The sequence below is a fragment of the Mobula hypostoma genome, chromosome 8 (assembly GCF_963921235.1).
Source record: "Mobula hypostoma chromosome 8, sMobHyp1.1, whole genome shotgun sequence".
Taxonomy (NCBI): Eukaryota; Metazoa; Chordata; class Chondrichthyes; order Myliobatiformes; family Myliobatidae; genus Mobula; species Mobula hypostoma.
In genome coordinates this window covers 66,089,293-66,112,914 of record NC_086104.1, presented here as the reverse complement: position 1 = coordinate 66,112,914, position 23,622 = coordinate 66,089,293, and the positions used below count along the sequence as shown (strand labels likewise).

The 23,622-nt window shown below is 38.9% G+C and overlaps 1 protein-coding gene across 6 annotated transcripts in view; it reads right to left on the bottom strand.

The window, feature by feature from the left end:
- arid1b (AT-rich interactive domain 1B) overlaps positions 1 to 23,622 on the bottom strand; it is a 421,995-nt gene that overhangs the window by 383,062 nt on the left and 15,311 nt on the right. The window lies entirely within an intron of this gene.

Genomic DNA, 23,622 nt, shown 5'->3' with positions numbered 1-23,622 from the left:
CTTAAATTCAATCCCTCTTCATTGCTAGGAAGATTAAATTTAAGAGCAGTGAGGTTATACTGCAATAATAAGGGTACTGTTGAGGTTGCACTTGCAGTACTGTGTGCAGTTCTGCTCTCCTTACTCAAGGAAGAACATACTGGCTTTGGAGGTGATTTACCAGGTTGATGGTGGAGATAAGGGGGTTAGCTGATGTGACTGAATCACTTGGGACTATATTCACTGGAATTCAAAAGAATGAGAGAGGATCTTATCCAAATATATAAAATTATCAAAGAGTTAGAAAAGATAGAGAACTTCCATTGATAGGTAAGACTACAACTAGGGGAAAAAAGCCTCAAGATCTAAAACAATAGATATAGGACGGAGATGAGGAGGAAGTGATTGTCCCAGACAGTAGCAAATCTGTGCAATTCTCTGGCCAGGGAAACAGTAGAAGTTACCTCATTAACTACTTTTAAAACAGTTAAGTAAATTTTTGCATAGCAAGGGAATTAAGGATTTTGGGGGAAAAAGGAAGGTAGGTGGAGCTAAGTCCATGATTGTATCAGCTATGACCTTGCTGAATGGCAGAGCAGACTCAACGGGCCAGATGGTGAATACCTGCTTGTATTTCTTATGTTATGACAAAAACCTTGTGCATCACATATTTCAAACATTTTAGTATCTTTATCTTAAGAGGCAACAGAAAAAGTATGTGCATATGTCAGAGTACTTCATCTTACATCCCACATTCAACTGCACACACACACACACACAATTATCAGCTGCTACTGTGAAACAATAAACAGAGTGAAGGCACTGTCCAGTGTTCCCAAAACTTGCAGGACTACTAGAGCAAAACTTAGTCCAGAATGAAGTGTTGCAAACTAGCACACTCTGAAAAGGTCCAGGACTACATGCCAAGGAATACAGTAAAAGTAAGGTGGACTCATTTATTGCAAGGCCATATATTTTAGGGCATTCCTGTCATTTATTGCACACTAGTTGAAATGTATGCCCAAACCCTATGAACTATATGCCTTAAGATTGTAAATAATTTATAACAGGAATAATGTAACCTGCTATGAAAACTTGAGCTGAAATTTCTAATACACACTTAAAGATTTTTCATGCTTAAAGCACATTTTGAAATAAACAAATAATAATTTTATGCCAAGTAATTCCAACTCCAAAGCCTTTCCCTGGCACAAGCAAGATTATGATGGAGTACATCTGCGTACTGGAATAAATGCAGCTCCAGCAATATTAAAGGAGTTCATCAAGAATCCAGGGCAAGGTAGCTGCTTGATTGGTACACCACCCAGTACAGTAAACAGGCTTACATTTCTAAAAGGTGCTGGAAATTAGTACATTTCTCATCTGTACTCTAATACAGAGTACCATCTCCTTTACCCACAACTTCTACTACCAAGGATGACACTGGGCTTTGGGCATATGGGAACATAACCAGATGCAGGCTCCACTGCAAGAGACATTACCAGGAGTCCTCTAAAATTACTTATTTCTTTTCATTATTAGGTCTAAATTTTGGAACTTTGCACCCAGCTGAGGGAATATCTTTACCAGAAGTACAAGTTTCATGAAAGTGGCTCATCAACAACTTCTCAAGAGCAATTGAGGATAGGCAATAAATATTAGCCAATAGAAACCCAGATCTCAGAAAATAATCATCTTAAAAAATAGAAAATGAAATACTCTGTGACTCCATCAGCATCAAGGCACTTAAGAACAAGTGGATTCCGTTTGGGTTACTCAAGACATCATTTAAAATTTGGTTTAAACCCAAAAATAATTTTACATAACTCTGTCTGATGTCTAAGGAAGTACATGACATGGAGATGCAAAGCAGAATACATGCACAAACCAATGATTTAGTCCAGAAATAGTATCGTGATGACTAAAAACTTAGTAGCACTTAAACATAATAGTAAGCCATTAGTATAACCAAAAATAACAACAAGTGTGCCCAAAATTTTTTTCCCCATTTTTGGGAAATTGAATCAATTGTCAGGGCAGTATTTCTTGTCAATTCCCAATAGCCCTCTTTGGCCAAAACACTCCCAGTTCAGAGCCAAACACATTAAAGGTTCTACAATCCATATGCCAGCCAGACTGGTAACAATCATGAGAACATGTCCTTTGCTGCACCATGTGCTTTACTAACAATCTAGCAGTTCCATGGTTATCATTAATGACAGACATATTGCAAGATCATTTCCCCAACCAAATTATGGGATTCAAGCTCAAGTCAACAGGCATCTATCTCCTAGTACAGTAACTTAGCCACACCAAATGTTAAATTTTAAGATTTCCACCATCTACAGATAACAGAAAATGCTGGGAAGTGCTCAAAAGGTCAGTCTCTGTGGAAAGATAAATGGTTAGCATTTCAGGTCAATGAAGTAAATTAGTTCTGGTGAAAAGACGAAGCATTGAAAAATATTACCTGTTTATCTCTATACATCCGCTGAATGACTTGCTGAGTGTTGACAGCATGTGTTTGGTCACTGAAAGATTTTAAGGAGCATCTCAAAGAAGGAAAGGGGTGGATAACTGTGGAGAGGGGTGTGAGGATGAGAAAAAATAATAGGAAAAAAAAAATCAGTTCTGGAGCACAAGGACCTGGAGCATCAAATAACCACCCATGGCAGAAGCAAATAGATCAGGAGTAATCAGGAGCCCAGAGCTAAAGCAGGGCAAGAAATCCCCCAGGGTTGTAGGAAATTAAGAAAAGGCAAGAGTTGAAAACCAGAAGATGGATTTTCAAGTTGTGGTGTTGCTTCACCAGAATATAACATAAGCATGAAAGCGGTATATATGTTACAGGCCGTAAATGTAGATAAACACAAGAGATTGTGCAGACGCTGGAAATTCACAGAAACACACACAAAATACTGAAGGAACTCAGCAAGTCAGACAGCACCTATGGAGAGGAAAAAGCTTTGTATCAGAACTGAAAGGGAAGGGGGAAGAAGCCAAAAAAGATGGGGAGAGGGGAAGGAGTACAAGCTGGAAGGTGACAGGTGAAACCAGGTGAGGGGAAGGCGGATCGATTGGGGAATGAAAAAGAGTTAAAAAGCTGGGAGATGACAAGTAGAAGAGGTCAGAAGATGAAGAAGATACATGGATGGGAGGTGTATGGAGGGATATGGTCTGTGTGCAGTCAGTGGGACTAGGCAGAAAATGGTTCAGCACAGCCAAGAAGGGCCAAAAAGCCTGTTTCTGTGCTGTAGTTTTTCTATGGTTTCTAGGTAAAGGGCTGAAGGAGGAATCTAGTAGGAGAGGATAGAGGACCACGGGAGAAAGGACAGGTCAGGAAGCAGAGAGAGGTGATGGGAAGGTGAAAATGAATAAGACGGGAGCCAGAATGGGGAATGGACAAAGAGAGAATTGGAGAAGAGTGGAATTACCAGAAGTTGGAGAAATCAATGTTCATGCCATTAAGGTTGGAGGCTACCCAGATGGAGTATGAGGTGTTGCTCTTCCAACCTGTGGCCTCATTGTGGCAGTACAGGAGGCCATAGACAGACATGTTCGAATGGGAAGTTTAATTGAAATGGATGACCACTGTAAATTCCTACCTTTTGCAGCAGACAGAGTGAAGGTGCTCAAGAAAGCACCAGATATTGTAGGTGACCCTGACAAACTCATGGATGAATTGTCGGCTCACCAATTAGGACTGTTTGGGAGCCTGCATGGTGGTAAGGGAGAAGGAGGTATACTACTTTGTTCCATCTGCAGGGATAAGGACCAGGAGGAAGATCAGGAAAAATGGATCAGCCATGATGAAATGGCAGAGCAGACACAATGGACCAAATGGGCTAATTCTGTTCCTATATCTTACGGTCTCATATACAATTTGTGGACATGTAAATGAATGCAGTTTTCAGGTAACATTGTTGAGGTTCACCATAATGAGGAAAATTACAACTGCAAAGAATAAATCCTTGGCAAAACATCTTAACAGCCTGTGAGCAGTTAAAAAGCTCACTAGATGTAGTTCTATGGCTGCAAAGAGGAGAGATGAACACTGACACAGACATATGCAGTCCCATTCAACTGGGCAGCGGTAGGTGGGCAGTGGAAGATGATAGGTACAGACAAAGGATGCTAAAGTCACATTACCCATGCCCCAGTCCTAGTGGACAGCGTTTTTGATTTCATTGGGAAATATTTGATAGTAATGGTGAACTAAATGGATTGAATCCTACATTTCAATCCATTTTACAAGAAAATCTGCAGATGCTGGAAATCTAAACACAGACAAAATGCTAGAGTAACTCAGCAGGTTAGGCAGCATCTATGGAAAAGAATAAACAGTGGACATTTTGGTCTCAGTCCAAAACAGTGACTCCTGATGAAGGGTCTAAGCAGGAAACATCGACTGTTTACTCTCTTCTATAGATGTTGCCTGGCCTGCTGAGTTCCTCCAGCATTTTTGAGCTGTTTCAACCCATTTAGTTCACTACCAAGGGATGTTCAAATATTTGAAAGGCAAACAATGCTGAAGAAAGGACAAGGATTATTTTGAGAGGCAGATTTGAAGGGGAAACAAAGTGCTACAAAATTTTAGTAACCTGCATTGCCCATTGTTGGCTGGTGTGTACATGCACTGATTGACCACCTTAACGCTGTAAAATTTCTACAGTTTTATTTTTCTATGCGAATAGAACAGAGGAAAGAGAACCAATAAAACAAAATGAAACGCAAAATGAATGGAGATATAAAACCCATGCAAGTCTAACGAAGCAGAGGGCAGTGGATCAACCTGGCCCACGGTGCCCCATTGGTTCAAAATAAGTGCGTACAATAGTTCCATTTAGTACATTTTGGATCTCCCCTCCCCCTCTCAAATCTCTTACTAGCTTTTCTTTCAGTTAGTCCTGTCGAAAGGTCTCAGCCTGAAACATTGACTGTACCTCTTCCTAGAGATGCTGCCTGGCCTGTTGCGTTCACCAGCAACTTTGATGTGTGTTGCTTGAATTTCCAGCATCTGCAGAGTTCCTTGTGTTTGCGTACAATAGTTTTACAGTTCCTTGCATGGTGGTAGCACTCAAATCCACATCAGAGGCACAAGGTTGAAATCTAGGCCAGGTTCAGAACCTCCACTGAGTGCAAAGTTTAAAGCCATCTTTTTGGGCAAATTGAGGGAGAAAAAAATCAGTGCACATTATGGAAAAACAACAGAAAAATGCCTTTGACACAATGACACTCTGATCCTTTAATCAGGAAGAAAAATTGTCTAATCACTTCAGAATAATTTGCAGCATCATGCCAGGAGGAAAATGCTTAATAAACCATGAGGGGCAAGCTGTATAAATACAGTTTCTATTTAAACCCCATCAGGGAGCATACTGCTATATTTAAAATAAAATCTGAAACCATGTTTATTTTTCTTTTCCTCAAAAAAACATTACTAAGTTTATACTACATTATGCCCTCTATAACTCATAACATTGCACAAGAGACAAGTAGGAAAATGCAGGATGAGATGAGAGTAGAGAATGAAACTGATGGCTTTGCTCGAGAGCCAGCACCGACTTCAAGGGCCAAATAACTTCCATTCATGTTTCAAGAAAGTAGAATATAAAACATCTAAAATACTTCAGACCGCTTTTCAAATGTTGAATTCAGCTCCATCAACTAGATGAATTTTGAAATAAAACTAATTGCTTTTATGAATGTAGTTTAATGAAATCCTGATAGAAACTAAGCAAATTCAATTTCTGGCACTGATTTGTTTAATGTAGGAAACATTAAAACATCTGCTAGAGATCACTCCACTCATACCTGCCAAACCTTGAGAATGAACAATTTCACTGGCAAATAAGCTCAAATCAAGGTGTCAATATTTTTATAGAATCCAGTGACAAAACTGAGGGTGGACAAAAGGCATCAAAACCCCCTTTCAACATTCTGCTGAATAATTAGGATCCTAATGTGCCAGCAACTGGGCTTACAATTTATACCATTTTGAAAAAAAAACACAAAATGCCACCCCTAAACAATCCATTAAGCACGTTAGGTTTTCAACATTATTCAGTTGAATCTTAGTCACATTTAAAGACAACAGTAATTGCTCCAAGAATGTGCTATTAGCCGATTCCGCAAAATTTAAACACATTATTTAGAACTTCTAACAGTATAACATCACTGAAATATCTCATTAGATTCGCAGAGTAAAGGCAGAGTCCTTGAAGAAACAGGTGCATTGAAAGATCCAGTGGAATTCTGAACGTGGCCAGCTCCAAGGGAGAATAAATGTTGCTACAGAAGTCAAAGGGATGCATGTGGCAATACAAGGCCTCAAATGTGGCTCTCAGAATATTTTACTTTTAACTTTCGACTCTCATAGTTATCACTTTTATCATTAGCTTCTTGGTGATCTATTTGTTGTAGCTTGTGTTTTCAACTGAAAATCTAGTAATGCACCTCCCCACATTCAATCTGTTAGTTTTATCTGACTACTTCTGATTAAGCTACGTGCACAAGGGGAAAAAGGGAACTCAATTCTGGCCGAGAAATGACTTGGATCTGCTCTAATTTGCCTACAGGAGTGACAGATGCCATCTCATTAGGTGTTCACTCAACACTGGAACATCTGAACAAATGTGCATACATCAGGATACTCTTTATCGATTACAGCTCAGCATTCAATACCATCATCCCCCCAAAATTAATTAATAAGCTTCAAGACCTTGGTCTCAATACATCTTTGTGCAACTGGATTCTTAACTTCCTCCCTTGCAAACCAAAGTCAGTTCGGATTGGCAACAACATCTACTCCATAATCTCCATCAGCACAGGGGCACCACAAGCCCGTGTGATTAGCCCTTTGCTCTACTCAATTTTACACTTACCAATGTGTGGCTAAGCGCAACTCCAATGCCACATTCAAGTTTCCTGATGATACCACTGTCCTAGGCCAAATAAAAGGTGGTGACGAATCAGCATACAGGAGGGAGATTGAAAACCTGGTTGAGTGGTTCCACTACAACAACCTCTCACTCAATGTCAGCAAGACCAAGGAGCTGATTATTGACTTCAGGAGGAAACCAAAAGTCCATGAGCCGGTCCTCAGATGATCAGAGGTGGAGAGGGCCAGCACCTTTAAATTCCCCAGTTTCATTATTTCCGAGGACCTCTCCTGCACCCAGTACGCAAGTGCAATTATGAAGAAAGCATGGCAGCATTTCTACTTCCCAAAGAACTTGCAAACATTTGGTATGATATCTAAAACATTGAAAAACTTTTGTCAATGTGTAGTGGAGAGTATATTGACTGACTGTATCACAGCCTGGTATGAAAACACCAATGCCCTTGAATGAGAAAGCCCACAAAACATCATGCTCTCTTCTTGCTGCTATCAGGAAGATGGAACAGGAGGAGTTGTTACCCTTCAACCATCAGGCTCTTGAACCAATGGGGATAACTTCACTCACCCCATCATTGAAATGTTCCCATGACCAACGGATTCACTTTCAAGGACTCTACATTTCTTTCTCCATATTTATTGTTTATTTATTATTATTTATTTTTGAATTTACACAGGTTGTTGTCTTTTGCACACTGGTTGAATGCCCAAGTTGATGCAGTCTTACATTGATTCTACAACGGTTGTTATTCTGTTATGGATTTATTGCGTATACCTGCAAGAAAATTAACCTGAGGCTATATATGGTAATTTCTGTGTACTCTGATAATAAATTTACTTTGAACTTTAAAAAGGAGAAAGGCATACCAGTGCACAAATACACAAGGAACAGTTTTCAATTATCAAGCACATATACTAAAAACTCTCGATATTGCTCTGAGAACCAATATAGGTCAAAAGCACTGGAGTAATGATTAATGCAAGTTAGAACATAGCGATTAGATGCTACAAATGAGACCAGGCACAAGTCTGCATGAGTCCAGTGAAAGTTTAAAGGGAACAGACGAGGAAAGGCATGATAGGGCATTGTATATGGTGAAGGATCAGTGGTTTTCTGATGTTTTGAGACTTCTAATCCAAAATAAATTGCGGATCAACCAGAGTATATCATGAATGTCGCCAAAAGTCTGATTTATCCACAGAAAGATGGAAGGGAGAAGGATGGAGTCAATGGTTGGGAAACAGCTTGCGTCAATGATCAAAGACAATGCATCTTAATATTTAGCTGAAGGAAATTACTGAAAAATATTGAGGAAAGAAAGGAACACTTGCAAAAAAAAATGTGGAGAAGAAACTTACTTAAACACCACTGTTCATGTCTTAAGTATTTTACAAGCAAAACTGATAGAGAAACAAATTTTTAGTAGTGAGTGAATTTAACTCAATTTTTAGCAGTGATAATGGCCCCACTTTAACATTTGGACAATAGGTTAACCAAATGTACTCTTAGCAGACACATTTCTAGAGCTATTTGATAAATGTATTAAGCTATCATGCTTTTTGGCATAAATTAACTTTATTCAGCACTACAATTTCAGCTTTAAGCCTTATTTTTCAAATAACCTTATAACCATTTGTTTATTTAGACAGTTATAAGCAAACATTCCATCACTCAGACATGTCCCATTGAAGTAAGCAACGTTTTTATTTAAAAGATTGATCACTGATTCCTTTTAATGTGGAAGTTCTAACAAACAGTGCCACAATTGACTGTCTTAACAGCCATACTTTGCTGTTAGAAATATAATGTTAAAACAAATCCCATGGACCTATTTAGCAGAAAATTATCTAATACTGATGGGCAGAGTCAATACAATATTTACTGAGCTATTATTAGCTTTGACAAAATTCCTTTACAGAAATGCTGTTTATTCTGTAACAGGCCATTTTTATGAAAAAACAATGCACCTACTTTTCCAAATATCTACAATGTAATTTTCTTCTACCAAAACCAAGTCAGATTATATTATTTGGCTCATTTAAATTAACTTCATACATGCAATCTTCACTCTTTCAGGTGCTCTCTATAATAAATCCAATTTTGCACAAAGTCCACAATTCTCAGATCATCAGGACTACACCAAGCAACGCTTAAAAAATAAATGCTGGACAATTATTACACACTGTTTTAAATTAAGGCAGCCCAGAAAAAAGTATTGGATTGGACTGACTAAGGTCCAATCCAAGATTAGCTTTGAAAAAGCACTTTGATAAATTACCCCGTTATAACGAAAGGCAAGAATTTTAAAAAAGGACCCAATCCTCCAACCAAGCTTCATATAAAACAAAATTCAAGTATGAACAAAGACACCACCTACCCACCCGCCTCCAAATGTTTCTTGTTCAACGTGTGCCATAGTACATTGGTCAAAAATGATCAGGCAACTGAATAAAGTAATCACAACCACGGGAAAGTCTGCAGATGCTGGAAATCCAATTAAATACATACAAGTATGAATACAGACACCACCATTTCCCTCTCAGCCCCAGTCTCATGCCTTCTCCCTATATCCTTTCATGCCCTGACTAATAAAGAATCTACCAATCTCTGCCTTCAATATGCCCAATAACTTGGCCTCCTCAGCTGCCTGTAGCAATAAGTCCCACAGTTCACCACTCTCTGGCTAAAGAAACTTCTCCTCTCTGTTCAAAATGAACATCCCTCTATTCTGAGGCTGTGTACTCTGGTCTTAGACTCCCCGACCTTAGAAAACATCCTCTCCATACCCACTCTATAGAGGCCTGTCATAATCGATAGGTTTTAATGAGATTTCCCCCCACCCCACCTCCCATCATTCTTCTGAATTCCAGTGAGTACAGGCCCAAAGTCAAACGCTCCTCATATGACAAGCCTTTCAATCCAAAAATCATTTTTGTGAACCTCCTTCCAACACACTCTAATGTCAGCACATCTTTTCTTAGATACCGAGTCCAAAACTGCTCATAATACTGTGAAGCCTCACCAGTGCCTTATAAAGCCTCAACATTATTACTTATTCATTGACATACAGTGTGGAATGGACCTTCAAGCCATGCTGCCAAGCAACCCGATTTAACCCTAGGCTAAATGCAGGACAATTTACAATAACCAATTAACCTACCAACCGATACGTCATTGGACGGTGGGAGAAAACCAGAGCTCCTGGAGGAAACACACGTGGTCACAGGGAGAACGTACAAACTCCTTACAGACAGTGGCAGGAATTGAACCCAGGTCCCCGATGCTGTAAGCCACTAGTGGTGACCACTACGCTACTGTAACATCCTTCCACATACTAGTGCTCTCAAAATGAATGCTAACATTGAATTTGCCTTCCTCACCACTGACTCAACCTGCAAGTTAACTTTTAGGGTGTTCTGCACAAGGACTTCCAAGTCCCTTTGCATCTGAGATTTTTGGATTTTCTCCTCACTTAGAAAATAGTCTATACATTTATCCACACAAAGTGCATGGCCATGCATTTTCCAACATTGTATTTCATTTGCCACTTTCTTGCCCATTCTCCTAATCTATTTAAGTCTTTCTGTAGCCTACCTGTTACCTCAGCGCTATCTGCCCCTTCACCAACCTTCATACCATCTGCAAACTTGACAATAAAGCCATCTATTCCATCATCTAAATCATTGATATACAGCTTAAAATGAAGCTGCCCCAACACCGACCCCTGCAGCACACCACTAGTCATTGGCAGCCAACCAGAAAAGGATCCTTTTATTCCCCACACTCTGCCTCCTACTAATCAGCCAATGTTCTAACCAGGTTAGTAATTTTCCTATAAAACCATGGGTTCTTAACTTGGTTAGCAACCCCATGTGCGGCACCTTGTCAGCTTCTGGGGGAGGTATAACCTGTACAAAAGGGACAGGTTGCACCTGAACCAAAGGAGGACCAATATTCTCACGGGCAGGTTTGTTAGTGTTGGTGAGGATTTAAACTATTTTGGCAGGGGTGGGAACCAGAATGGAGTGACTCAGGATAGAATGGTAAAAAAAAACAAAGATAGCATGCAGTCATACAGTCAGGAAGGGCAAGCAATGATAGGACAAAATTGCAGCCAGCAGGGTGAGTATCAGTGCATTAAGGATGCAAAATCAAAAAGGACAGCAAATACAGCACTCGAAGTGTTGTATCTCAATGCACAGAGTGAAAGAAATAAGGTGGATGATCTTATTGCACTCTTACAGATTGTCAGGTATGATGCTGTGGCCATCACTGAATCATGGCTGAAGGATAGTTGTAGTTGGGAGCTGAATGTTCAAAGTTACATGTTGTATCAGAGGAATAGGAAAGTAGGCAGAGGGGGTGGCGTGGCTCTGCTAGTAAAGAATGTCATCAAATCAGTAGAAAGATGTGACAGAGGATCAGAAGAAGTTGAATCCTTGTGGGTTGAGTTAAACCACGAGGGTAAAAGGACCCTGATGGCATTTATATACAGGCCTCGCAATGTTAGCTGGATGCCGACCACAGATTACAACAGGAAATAGAAAAGGTGCGTCAAAAGGGCAACGTTATGTTAGTCATGGAAGATTTTAAACATGCAAGTCGACTGGGAATAAAAAAATCAGGTTGGTAATGGATCTCAAGACAGTGAATTTGTTGAATGCCTACGAGATGGATTTTTAAGAGCAGTTTGTTGTTGAGCCTACTAGGGGATCAACTATTCTGGATTGGATATTATGTAATGACACAGAGGCAATTAGGGAGCTTAAGGTAAAAGAGCCCTTAGGAACCAGTGATTACAATATGATTGAGTTCAACTTGAAATTTGATAGGGAGAAAGTAAAGTCTGATGTAGCAGTAATTCAGTGCAGTAAAGGAAATTATAGCGGTATGACAGAGGAGTTGGCCAAAGTAAACTGGAAGGAGCTGCTGGCTGGGATTACAGCAGAACACCAATGGCATGAGTTTCTGGGGGAAAAAAATGAGGAAGGTGCAGGACAGATACACTCCAAAAACAAAAATACTCAAATGACAAAATAGTACAATCATGACTGACAAGGGAAGTCAAAGCTAATGTAAAAACAAAAGAGGGTATACAACAAAGGATAAATTGGCAGGAAGATAGGATTGGGAAGCTTTTAAAAACCTTCAGAGAGCAACTAAAAGAATCATAGGAGGAAAAAGATGAAATGTGAAAGCAAACTACCAAACAATTATCAAGGTGGTTAGCAAAAGATTTTTCAAGTATGTAAAAAAAAAATAAGAGATGAGAGTGGATTTAGGACTGCTAGAAAATGAGTCCAGGAAATAATAACGAGGGACAAGGAGATGGCAGATGAAATAAGTGAATAATTTGCATCAGTCTTCACGGTGGAAGACACTAGCAGTGTCCAAATGTTGTAGTGCATGAGGGAAGAGAAGCGACTGCAGTTACTATTACAAGGGAGAAGGTGCTCAAAAAGCTGAAAGACCCAAGGGTATACAAGTCACCCGGACCAAATGAACTGCACCCAAGAGTTCCGAAAGAGGTAGCGATAGAGATTGTGGAGGTATTAGTAATGATCTTTCTAAGACTACAGTGGAATTGAACCTCAGTCGCTGGAGATAATAGTGTTACACTAACCACTAGGCTACCATGCCACCTTAAATCTAATAAATGAAATTCTGAATTGCCATATTATTGTAAATCTAACTCAGATTATCCTTATAAATCTCCCCCTCACCCATGCAAACTGTTTTTTACAAAGAAAGGAAAAGACAGTCTCCTTCTTACTCAAACATTCTTTCACATTTTAAGTTCACTTTTGAACTTCCCAGCTACTTCAAGATTAGGCTCCACACACAAAATACTGGTGGAACGCAGCAGGCCAGACAGTACCCATAGGAAGCACAGTCGACGTTTCGGGTCGAGACCCTTCGTCAGGACGAACTGAAAGAAGAGATAGTAAGAGATTAGAAAGTGGGAGGGGGAGATCCGAAATGATAGGAGAAGACAGGAGGGAGAGGGACAGAGCTGGAGTAGCGGGTCTGGGTCAAAATGTGGTCGAAAAGTTGAAGGGCCAAAGAAATTATAGATGGGAAGCAGTAAGAGAGGGTTTCACTAAACTCCCAAAGAGAAGATTTAAACTTCTTCAGTGTAGGCATCACTGGAAGAGGCTTCGCAGTAGTTAATTTAAAAACGCAAACATGAGGAAATCTGCAGATGCTGGAAATTCAAGCAACACACACAAAATGCTGGTGGAACGCAGCAGGCCAGGCAGAAGATTAGGCTGCCTACATCTCAACAGTGTAACTGTTCCAACAATGTGAATTACAAATCTATAGTAATCATTCACACAGAAAACCCATCAGTGCGTCAAAATACAATTCCAGAACATTTGTCCTGGTGCCTACTTTGGCATTCAGAAAATAGATTTTCAGACCTGTATTAGTTCAAAGATGCAAGCCTCCATAGGTTTGATTTTTTTAAAAACAGATCTGTAACATTTATGGATCCTAGCACAAAAATATTGTGAGATGATGTGCAAACAACTTTTAATATTATACACAAGCCACTGCCCCTGCTTGTGGGGTCAACTTTCATACAGCAGCATAATCAGGGTACAGTATATAGTTGTAGTTATTTATATACAGCACGGAATAAGTCCCTCCAGCCCTTGCCGCCCAACAATCCCCAATTTAATCCGAGCCTAATCACAGGACAATTTACAATGACCAATTAACCTATCAACTGATACATCTTCAGAATGTGCGAGGAAACCTATGTAGTCACAGGGAGAACATACAAACTCCTTACAGGCAGCAGCGGGACACTAGTACTATAAAGTGTTGTGCTGACCACTATGCTACCGTGCTGCCCCATTTTGCTCTCATCAAATTTTCCTTTGCACCCAACTACATTATATCAAGCTTTAAAATACAATTTCAACACAATGTAAAATTCCACTCCACATCTACAAAAATCTGGATGACTACACCATTGTTTTAAGGGTCAAATCTCTATGTAGTGTGACCTGCAATTATTCGTGCCCCACTAATGACAAGTTATTTGCAGAGTAGCAAGAGAAAAGATTATTTTGTGTCCTCATTATAACTTATGCACATGCTTTTTTCTAAACATCAACGGCACTTGTTGAACAGCTTTACTAAATTGTAATTCATGAAATGGACATTTCAAGAATGCCCATCCATATTTTCTAAAGAAACTTCAGTCATGAACTGATCCTGTAGTTCCCATAAGATTTAACCAAATCCATGGTGGCAAGACTCAGCTAGGTATCAACAAGGTGGGTGATGTCCAGGAGTGGTCCACAAGGAGGGTCAGCAACCAAATGTACTAGAAACCATTGAATACTCAGACAAAAATAAAAGAAAAATTGGGAAGTAGATTACAAAAAAATCCATGGATAACCACACAAAAAAACTAAACTGCCTATAGGATTAAGATGGATTTAAAAATAATTGCAAAACCTTTTGTAACTATGTTGTCATTATTTGCTCATTGAAACAAAGATATGATTTCCACAATTATATTTATTGTCCCCAGAAACATTGCTCAGTATTAATCACTTTGATTTCCATTACAGACCATTCAAAAGAAATTTATTTTCTCCCACTAGAAGTGAGAAAAAAAATCCACCGAAAGTTCACGTTAAATCTATGATGCTTATAAATTTCATTTGCAAAGACTCCAACAGCACACCCTGTGGAAATAAGGATTACTTGCAGGAATGCCCAAATTTCCCTATTTAATAGTTCACATTCAGAGGTGTTAGCTGCTCTTGATTTTCAAGAATTAATTTTACTGACATGCCATCAGAAAACTGAAAAAAAGGGTCCAAGAGATAAACTACTTTTCTAACCTCGGTGGCTGTGAAGTTTTAAGAATTAAATTGGAATTTAACAATGGCAAACATGAATGAAATGGACTGATGTAAAATGTCATCAGGTTCACTGATACTCTTCAAAAAGCATCAGTCTGTTGACCACACTATCTTTTGCCTATTTGTTCTCAAACAACTTGGTCAAGCAGAATATTTTAAAGTTTGCAACAAACATGACACAATGCAAGAATCTGAGTGGATACAGAATGGAGTTTCAAGATGTTTTACTGAAGTGAATAAGAATACAAGAATAGAAGCATCTTACTATTTCCAAATAGGATCTCAGTAGGACCATACTTCTGTATCATGTACAATATAGGTTACCTCTAACAAAATATTTTTTGAGATTACAGAAATGATCAATCTCAGATTGGTTCTTGTAATAGAATATCTGTCTACAAGAAGAGGTAATACAGGTCAGATTCCACTCCCTGGAGTTAAGTGACATACAAATTGTTATAAAGGCTCAATGGGGTATATATACAAGAGGATAGTATAGGTGGGCAGCATGGAAACAAGGGTTCCAAGTCTCAAAACAAGCAGACCATTTATGACAGAAGTTATGAGAAATCTCTTCATTCAAAAACTGGAAAATCATAAGAATTCTCAACCCCGGATTACTGTGAAAGCCTAGATTGCTTTCAAAGCAGATTGTTAGATTTCTGGACATTATTGATATCAAAGGGAATAGAGATAGAGCAAAAAAATGATGTTGAAGTACAAGATTGACAATGATCACATTATACAACAGAGGGGTTTCAAGGAGCCAAAAGTCTGCTTACGACATGGGTTGTAATACTAAATACAAATTATCCTTGGAAAATATATTGAGTTATTTACTGAATGAAATTCTCAATAATATATCAGAACTAATAAGAAATTAGAAATTTCTTGAAAAGATACTCCTAAATACATAACAGTGCTACTTCAATTTACTGAGTATATGTAAAAATTAAACAATCATACGAGGGGTGATTGATAAGTTTGTGGCCCGAGATAGGAAGAAGTCAATTTTAGAAAACCTAGCACATTTATTTTTCAACATAGTCCCCTCCTACATTTACACACTTAGTTCAGCAGTCGTGGAGCATACAGATCCCTTCTTGGACCTCCAGTAGTGGTCCACAGCAGGGGTGATTGCTAAGTTCGTGGCCTAAGGTAGAAAGAGATGAGTTATTAAATTCAAACTTTCTGCATAATCACTCAAAGCATTGAACAGCACATGCATGTAACGAGAGCTGTATAACTCAGCTCCTTCTACCTTAGGCCACAAACTTATCAATCACCCCTGCTGTGGACCACTTCTGGAGGTCCAAGGCGCCAACTTCTACAAAGAAGGGATCCGTATGCTCCATGACCGCTGGACTAAGTGTGTAAATGTAGGAGGGGACTATGTTTAAAAATAAATGTGCTTGGTTTTCTAAAATTGACTCCTTCTACCTTTGGCCATGAACTTATCAATCACCCCTTGTAAATGCCTGTAGTTCATAATTTGAATTGCATACATTTCACGTCTATACAGATCATGGGATGTATAGTATTTCACTTTGAACTTGATAATTTTTCTGAAAAAATGACACCTACCTTAATTATTTTAAGAAAAAGCACTGAAAATTATGTAGTCGACTGAAAAGACATGCTAACTTTTGTAAAAGTTACCCTAAATGACTTTGCTTCCACCTCTGTTCCACAACCTGTTGCATTAAGTTATCGTTTGTAACTAATGCAAATCAAATTTGCAGATAACAATGAATGTGAATGCAGGTGCATTGGAGGCCGTTGGGGAGGATGGTGTCATTCCAATCCCCTTCTATTCAAGTCATGCACAGAATACGTTAAATTCACTGGGAAAGGATATGCTGTCGTTGGCAATGCTGCCCAACTTTATTGTGCTGCCTGCTTTGCATATAATCCCTACCACAAGCAATGGCTGGGCTGGAACTTTATTTTGAACTGGTATAGTCTCTTGGCTTCCCTGATAGCTTTATGGAGGTCATATCTCATTCTCTCATAAATGTCAGGAATCACCTGATTTGAATGCTGCAGTTCTATGAGTTCAGTAGGGACTGGTTCCTCCAATTCATCCTGGCTTCCAGTTTGCGAACACCTGGATCATCCTGCTTGGTACATAGTCCTCAGCACACTTGCTAATAAAGTTGGTAACAATAGGTAGTATATTCATCTAAGTCAACAGCTGTCTCTTTGAACAAAGACTCAATACGGACTCAAATCAGGCACATACAACTTCATCTACTTCCTCAGTAGGGGTAGCATGGTGGGCATCTTTGATAGTAGTGTAGCAATTGCCAAGGGTGGAACAGGGGGCATGCTGGTAGATTATCAATATACTTTTGAAATAGGCCTGGTTGAAGTTGCCAGCAGTGATGACAAGAGCCTCAGGGTATCCCGTTTTAAAGCTGCCAACCACAGAGTATAGAGGTGTTTTTTTTAGTGCAGGCTTTATGTCCACCTGGTGTAGGATGCAACACACATAAAAGTTGCTGGTGAACGCAGCAGGCCAGTCGGCATCTCTAGAAAGAGGTACAGTCGACGTTTCGGGCTGAGACCCTTTGCCCTGTATGCTGCCTGGCCTGCTGCGTTTAGCAGCAACTTTTATGTGTGTTGTTTGAAATTCCAGCATCTGCAGATTTCCTCGTGTTGGTGTAGGATGCAGACAGCTTTCAGGATAGCGGAAGTAAACTTCCATGGCAGGTAGTACAGGCAACACTTCACTGTTAGATTTTCCAAGCTGAGTGAACAGTAACTCAGGATTGTCGTATCAGGGTACCATGATTTGTTGATTTGGAAGCAGACCCCTTCACCTCTAACTTTGCCAGAAGTCATCATTTGGTCAATACAGTGAATTGAGAAGTCCTTGGGTTATACATTGCAGTCAGGTGAAGCAGGTGTCAGCCATGTTTCAGTGAGACACAACTGTCCCTCAGTTCTTTTTGGGAGGTCTAATAGTGAGTGATCGGCTTGGTCACTTCCCTTGTGATCACAAGACCCTGTTGGGCCCTGCAGTGTTGACAGTGTTGAATGCTGCAACCCTGATTCATTGGCGGACTGTGAAGGAGCTGCGTAGCCTAAGTTGTGGAAAGGACGAGGCCTCAAGCCATGGTGAGCTTGTTTACAGCCTCCCAAGAGAGCCAAAGGCAAGCTGGTGCGATCTACCAGAGTTCCGGATTAGGTGCTGCCCCCCCCCCCCCCCAGTATTGACTCAGCATAAGACAGGCACTGGTGTTCAACTACAGACTGCTGCAACATTCGTGGACTCAGGGACTTGAACTATTATTTTTTGTCTGACTGTATTTTACTGCTTTCTTAAATGTGCCTTATGCTGCATATGACTGATGATACTGAGCTTTTCACCTTGACTCCAAAGTAACGCTGTTTTGTTTAGCTGTATTTAAGGGTATTCATGTGTGGATGAATGACAATTAAACTTGAACTTACAACCTGGAAGAATAGTAAACAATGACTTGGAGGACTTCAGAAGATGTAGACCAGTGGTAGAATGGGTGGGTAAAGTGGCATTTGACATTTCACACCAACAAATGCAAAGCATTTTCATTTGGTGGGAATAATGAAAAAGGACAATATAAACTAGAGGGCACAATTCTAAAGGAAAACATTTTTATCAGCAAGGCATCAATAAAGTGTTTTAAAAGCAAAAGGAATCCCAGGCTTTATAAATAAAATTCTAAAAAACAGAAAATAGCAGGAAAGGGCTACTCACTCAAGCTTAACACTATTTAATTCAATCATGACTTTCGGTTCTGTTTCCATGGTACGTCTCCCTAAAACTATACATTGCCAAGCATACATTAGAAATGTAAAACTTGCACAGTAGATTTTCCACTACACTTTCTAAATAATGGACAGATTGTTGTGGGTTAGCAAATTAACCTTCACATTTTGGCCCCATGTTAAATCCCTCTCTCGATAACATGCCCTCAGAGCACAAACGCAACTGCTGTAACTGGACACAGGATTGCTTTTGTGGAAAATGCCATGATAGTACTTAATTTCAATACATACAATTAACTCAAAGCATGTAAAGACAATTGAGAAGTAGAGCAATCAATTTCAAGAATCACAAAATGATAACAGAATGGTATTTCAACTTCTCTTCACACAAGCATGGTGAAATGAACAACCAAAATTTACTCAAGTGTAGGAATACCTTTACTCCTACGTTTGCATGAACAGAACTCCATAAATCTGTTTACAAAAGAACATAAGGGATCCACCTTTTAAACAACTGATCAGTGTAGAAAAAGATTTTTAAAAACAACACTGGTTAGACCTCAAAAGGAACAATCTCTGATGTGTGGAACTAGAAATTGAAACAAATATGATCTCGAGAAAGTTTGTTAGATTTCAAATGCATGTTCAACTAAAATCGGTTTTGCCATTGAACAAACAATCCAAGGGGTCAGCAATAATGCACAATTATAAACAGTGAAGGCTACCAGCAAATAAGTGTATGATCCGGGACATCATCTTGTCTCAATGTCTCATGATACTGTATATAGGCCAGGATAGCAACACATGGTCAATTTTATGTTTCTTTAATACTGAGGTTCTTCTAAGATAGAGCATCAATTGCCATGAAACTAAATATGTCAACAAAAATCTTTTAGAAATATGGTCACATGTTTGCACAACAAGCACTACTTTATTTGCGACCAACTAGTGAAAAGGAAGGGAGGCAATTTTGCAGAAAGATTGCAGCCAGGTGTATAAGCCATCCAGCAGTAATAATGGGTGCAACTATAAACTGGGATAACAATTACATCACAAGCAAAGAAGAGATGAATTATCTCAGATCCATTAGGGCGAACGTTCTTCATCAACTTGCATTGGCCCAATGAGTGGTGGCATCATCCAGTATGGCTCTGGGAAACAAGCTGTAACAGCAGAACATCTAGAAAACTCTTATCATGTCAGAAAAGTTGAGGATAGTTATGGGAAAATATACACAAAACTCCAACGTAAAAAGAATCAAGTGGAAAGGGCAAATTTCAAAGAGATGAGAACAGATCTGGCACTAATAATTTGGAATCAAAATTTGGCAGCGAAAATACGTTAACAATGCTAGGTCTTTAAAGTTCATTCTTACAAAAGAAACTGTGGGAAAATTAAAAGCTAGACTCGAATGGATGACAAAAACAAAATAGGAGAGTTAAATATAACAGATTAAAAGAGCAGATGTGATAGCAGGTTTTTAAATACAAGCAAACACAGAAATGATTACAGAAACTTCAGAAGGGAAATATGAAGAGACAAAGTGAGAACATGGAAAGAGACAGACAGCAAATAATTGAATGAAATCAAATGTGCATGTGAACAAAAAAAGGCTGCAAGAGAAGTGGGGTCAAAGACAGAAAGAACATAATAATAAATAAATCTGTCTTCAACCAGGAAACTAGTAGTCTCTGCAAAGTTTGGCGTAAAAGAAATGAATAGAGCAGGTATTGGAATGTCTAATTGTGCAAAGTGTTTAAATCATCTGGCTCAACTGAGAAGAATCCTAGTTTGCTAAGGAAAGGGAGAAAGTTGCAGACTGCATTTGGATGGAAGAAGCATGTTTACTATATCTAAGTTTGCTGATGATACAGTTGTGACAGGGGTGCAAATGAGGCCTAAAAGGAGGTATAGGCAGATTAAATAAATAAATAATAAATAACAACGTTACTTGAAAATATAACACGTTGTCATCTCAATAGAAAGAGGTGGAATGTTTTTTCAAATTGTGACAAATTGAAACATTTGGATATTCTGAAGAACAAAGGTATCCTGGTATGCAAATCAGTGCAAGTTAACACAGGTACATTAAGCCATTGGGAAGACAAGTGCTATGTTAGTCTCTTTTAGCAAAAGCATTATACTTGTATCTTATATCTTATTACTTACTCCAAGTTTAAAGCATTGTGAAGATCAAATCTGGAATATTGCGTATATGTCTGTTTTTCCTACTTGTTCAAAGTATGCAACAAAGGTTCACTGGATTGTTTTTGGCAGGGGAGCTTGCCATTTGAGAGATTAGGCAGCCTGAGTTTAGAATGAGAAGCAGTCTCATTGTAACAAATGAATTTCTTTCAGGTCTTGTTCAACTAATGAGTCTTTCTGTAGTGGCATCAGTAAGAGCAACTGTGGCACAAATAGACTTCCAAAAGGCAATGGATGAAGAGGCAGATAACAGCCTATTGTCACAATTGAATGCCATGGAAATAAAAGAGTTGCAGAAGCAAGGATGGAAAATTGACCAAGCAGCATGTAATACTAACAGATAGTTTTCCAGAGTGTTTGATGCATTCAGCTGAAGTCCCAACAGGTTGTTTTAGACCAATTCTTTCCCTAATGTAGATTATGACATGGACTTCACTACATAGGGAACAATTTTGCAGTGGAGTGGTCATAAAATCTGGAGGCATAATTTATAAGAACAGTAGTACTGCGGTGCAGAATAGATTTGACCAAATTATTCTAGAGATGACTGATCTAGATAGCATAGTATAAAGAGAGGTTTCCATAGGCAGAGATGTCTGGAACTGGGGGGGGGGGGGGGAACAGAAGAAAATGTTTTAAAGAATTTTTTTTTAAAAAACAGACAGACAAAACAAGCTCTTTAGTGTCTACAACACACTGGCAAGGGTGTCGCACATCTAGATTAAATTTTACCTTTCAAAATAAGAGGAAAGCATTTGCAAGGCTGTGGGGCAAGGGCATCTGACATTGTTGGACTGCTCTTACAGAGCCGGCATAGACTCAATCGACCAAATGGTCCCTTTCCACATTACAAACATTTGTGATTCTACTACACAACTATAGTTAATTCAAATCAATCAGACTCAATTCTCGGGCTTTCCTTTCCTCTGTAGCTCAACTACTCAAAAACTAGCTGAGCCATTCATAAATATCCCAAAAATTCTCTTACTACAACACTAACAAAATATTTCTTTTCATTTCCCTTAAGTTACTTCCAGCTTATTATTCAAAAGTCAGAATCAAACCAATGCTTCATAAACACAGGATCTAGATATTACTTGATAAAGCTTCACCTCACCGCCCCCCAAACAGTGAATATTAAAACTTCGTAGCTTGCATCAACACCAATAATTTTGGTATAGTTGACACAAAATAGGTAGCTTGAGTTTGAGTAGATGATCAATGAAACATTGTTGTCATTTTCAAAAGTTATAACTTTTTTTAAAAAACATTGTCACAAAGGGAACTGGTCAATAGTTAAAGGGCAATAACCCTTGAGAAATAAGGCCAGATTCTGAATTTGTGGTTTCAGAATTTCAGGATAAAGGATGTCTACAATGAATTTAAAAGTCATAGGCGCCATGATCATTTTTCTTTTCCATATAGGACTTTGAAATAATCCTGAAAGACACCGTACAATAAAAGTATTAAAGGTAGACAAAGGGGTTGGGAATACACCGTACTTTAAATGAACACTTTACTCAAACCATAAACATCCATGCATTTTTCATACCACTCTCACATCTAACAACATCATACAGTTCAGACTGGCAACAAGATTTCCTTGCTTCACGCAGCAATATACCAAAGGCACCTATTTCATACACCACTTCTACAAACTTAACCAATTTCAACAAAAGTCAGGGTTATCATGTCCCAACCAGTGTATTGGTAGCAGGGATAAAGTCAGCCAAGCTCCTTAATTACTATCAAATGGCTCCTGCATGCATAACACATACATGTAGAAAAACAATTAAGTACTATCCTTGGTGGTCTTTACTGATAATGACAAGGCAATGCCACAGAGACCCAGACTGTACCCAAGCAGCCACAGTCCCAGAATAAAGTCCATGTTTTAGAGAAAACACTGTGCTTTAAATATCCTATACAACAACAAGAAAAAGCATGTGAATCTTATTTTTAAATACCCATAGTATGCAAAAATCACATTAGGAGATAATTTGCACAAAAAACTAAGGAACAGCTACAGATAAAATAAAGTGGTGCCAGGGAATCTGCTCAGTTCCATTTTCCATTTTTTCCAGTCAGTCCTAATCTCCTTTTCTTCAATTTCTCCCCAGGTCAGAGATGAATGCCTGTCAATTCTCACAAGTAAAAAGCCTTTTCTTCCTGAGGCAAGTTTCAATTCAAAGAGCACATGGCTAATCTACATATGTGAAGGTCATGGCACTTTAGTGAAAGAGGTTAAATTTGGAACAGCTCACATAGGGGGTTGATATAAACATCTTGGATTAGTGCCCAATCAGTGAGAGTGCTGAAAAGCAATAGATGGCTTCTGGCAGCAGAAAAAAAAACATCAACACAGCTGACCACGAGATTCATTCGGGATTATCTCACAACCCAGGTTTCCTACTGTTCACCTACTAACTAAATGTGCCCTTTCTTTCTGATGCACAGAACAAATAACTATCAGTTATAAAGAGACAATGGGTGATGATTGCTAGTTTTCATTGAAAAGGACGAGTTCTATAAATACAAACCAGATGTTATCTTTTTTTTTGAAATTGGCTAAATTCTAGTGAGAAGTCTGATTGACAACCAGTGGATGAGTAGCTTACACCTTCTGTGCATTTAAAAAAAACATACCCGGCAGTTTGGTTACCATAATCCCAGACACTTAGCGTCCTAAAATGAGTGTTCTTGCATTACAAGTTTTATTTTAGATTCTGATCATCTCATGTTAAAATAGCAAAATCTGATGCAAATTTGAAGTAAAACTGTCATCTCAATTTTGCATCACAATGAACACTTATTTTTAAGCTCAAATTCCAGTTCAGTTTTTTGCCATGCAACTGTACACATGTCTATCACCAAACAAAACAGCATTCCTCTGGACCAAGGTGCAT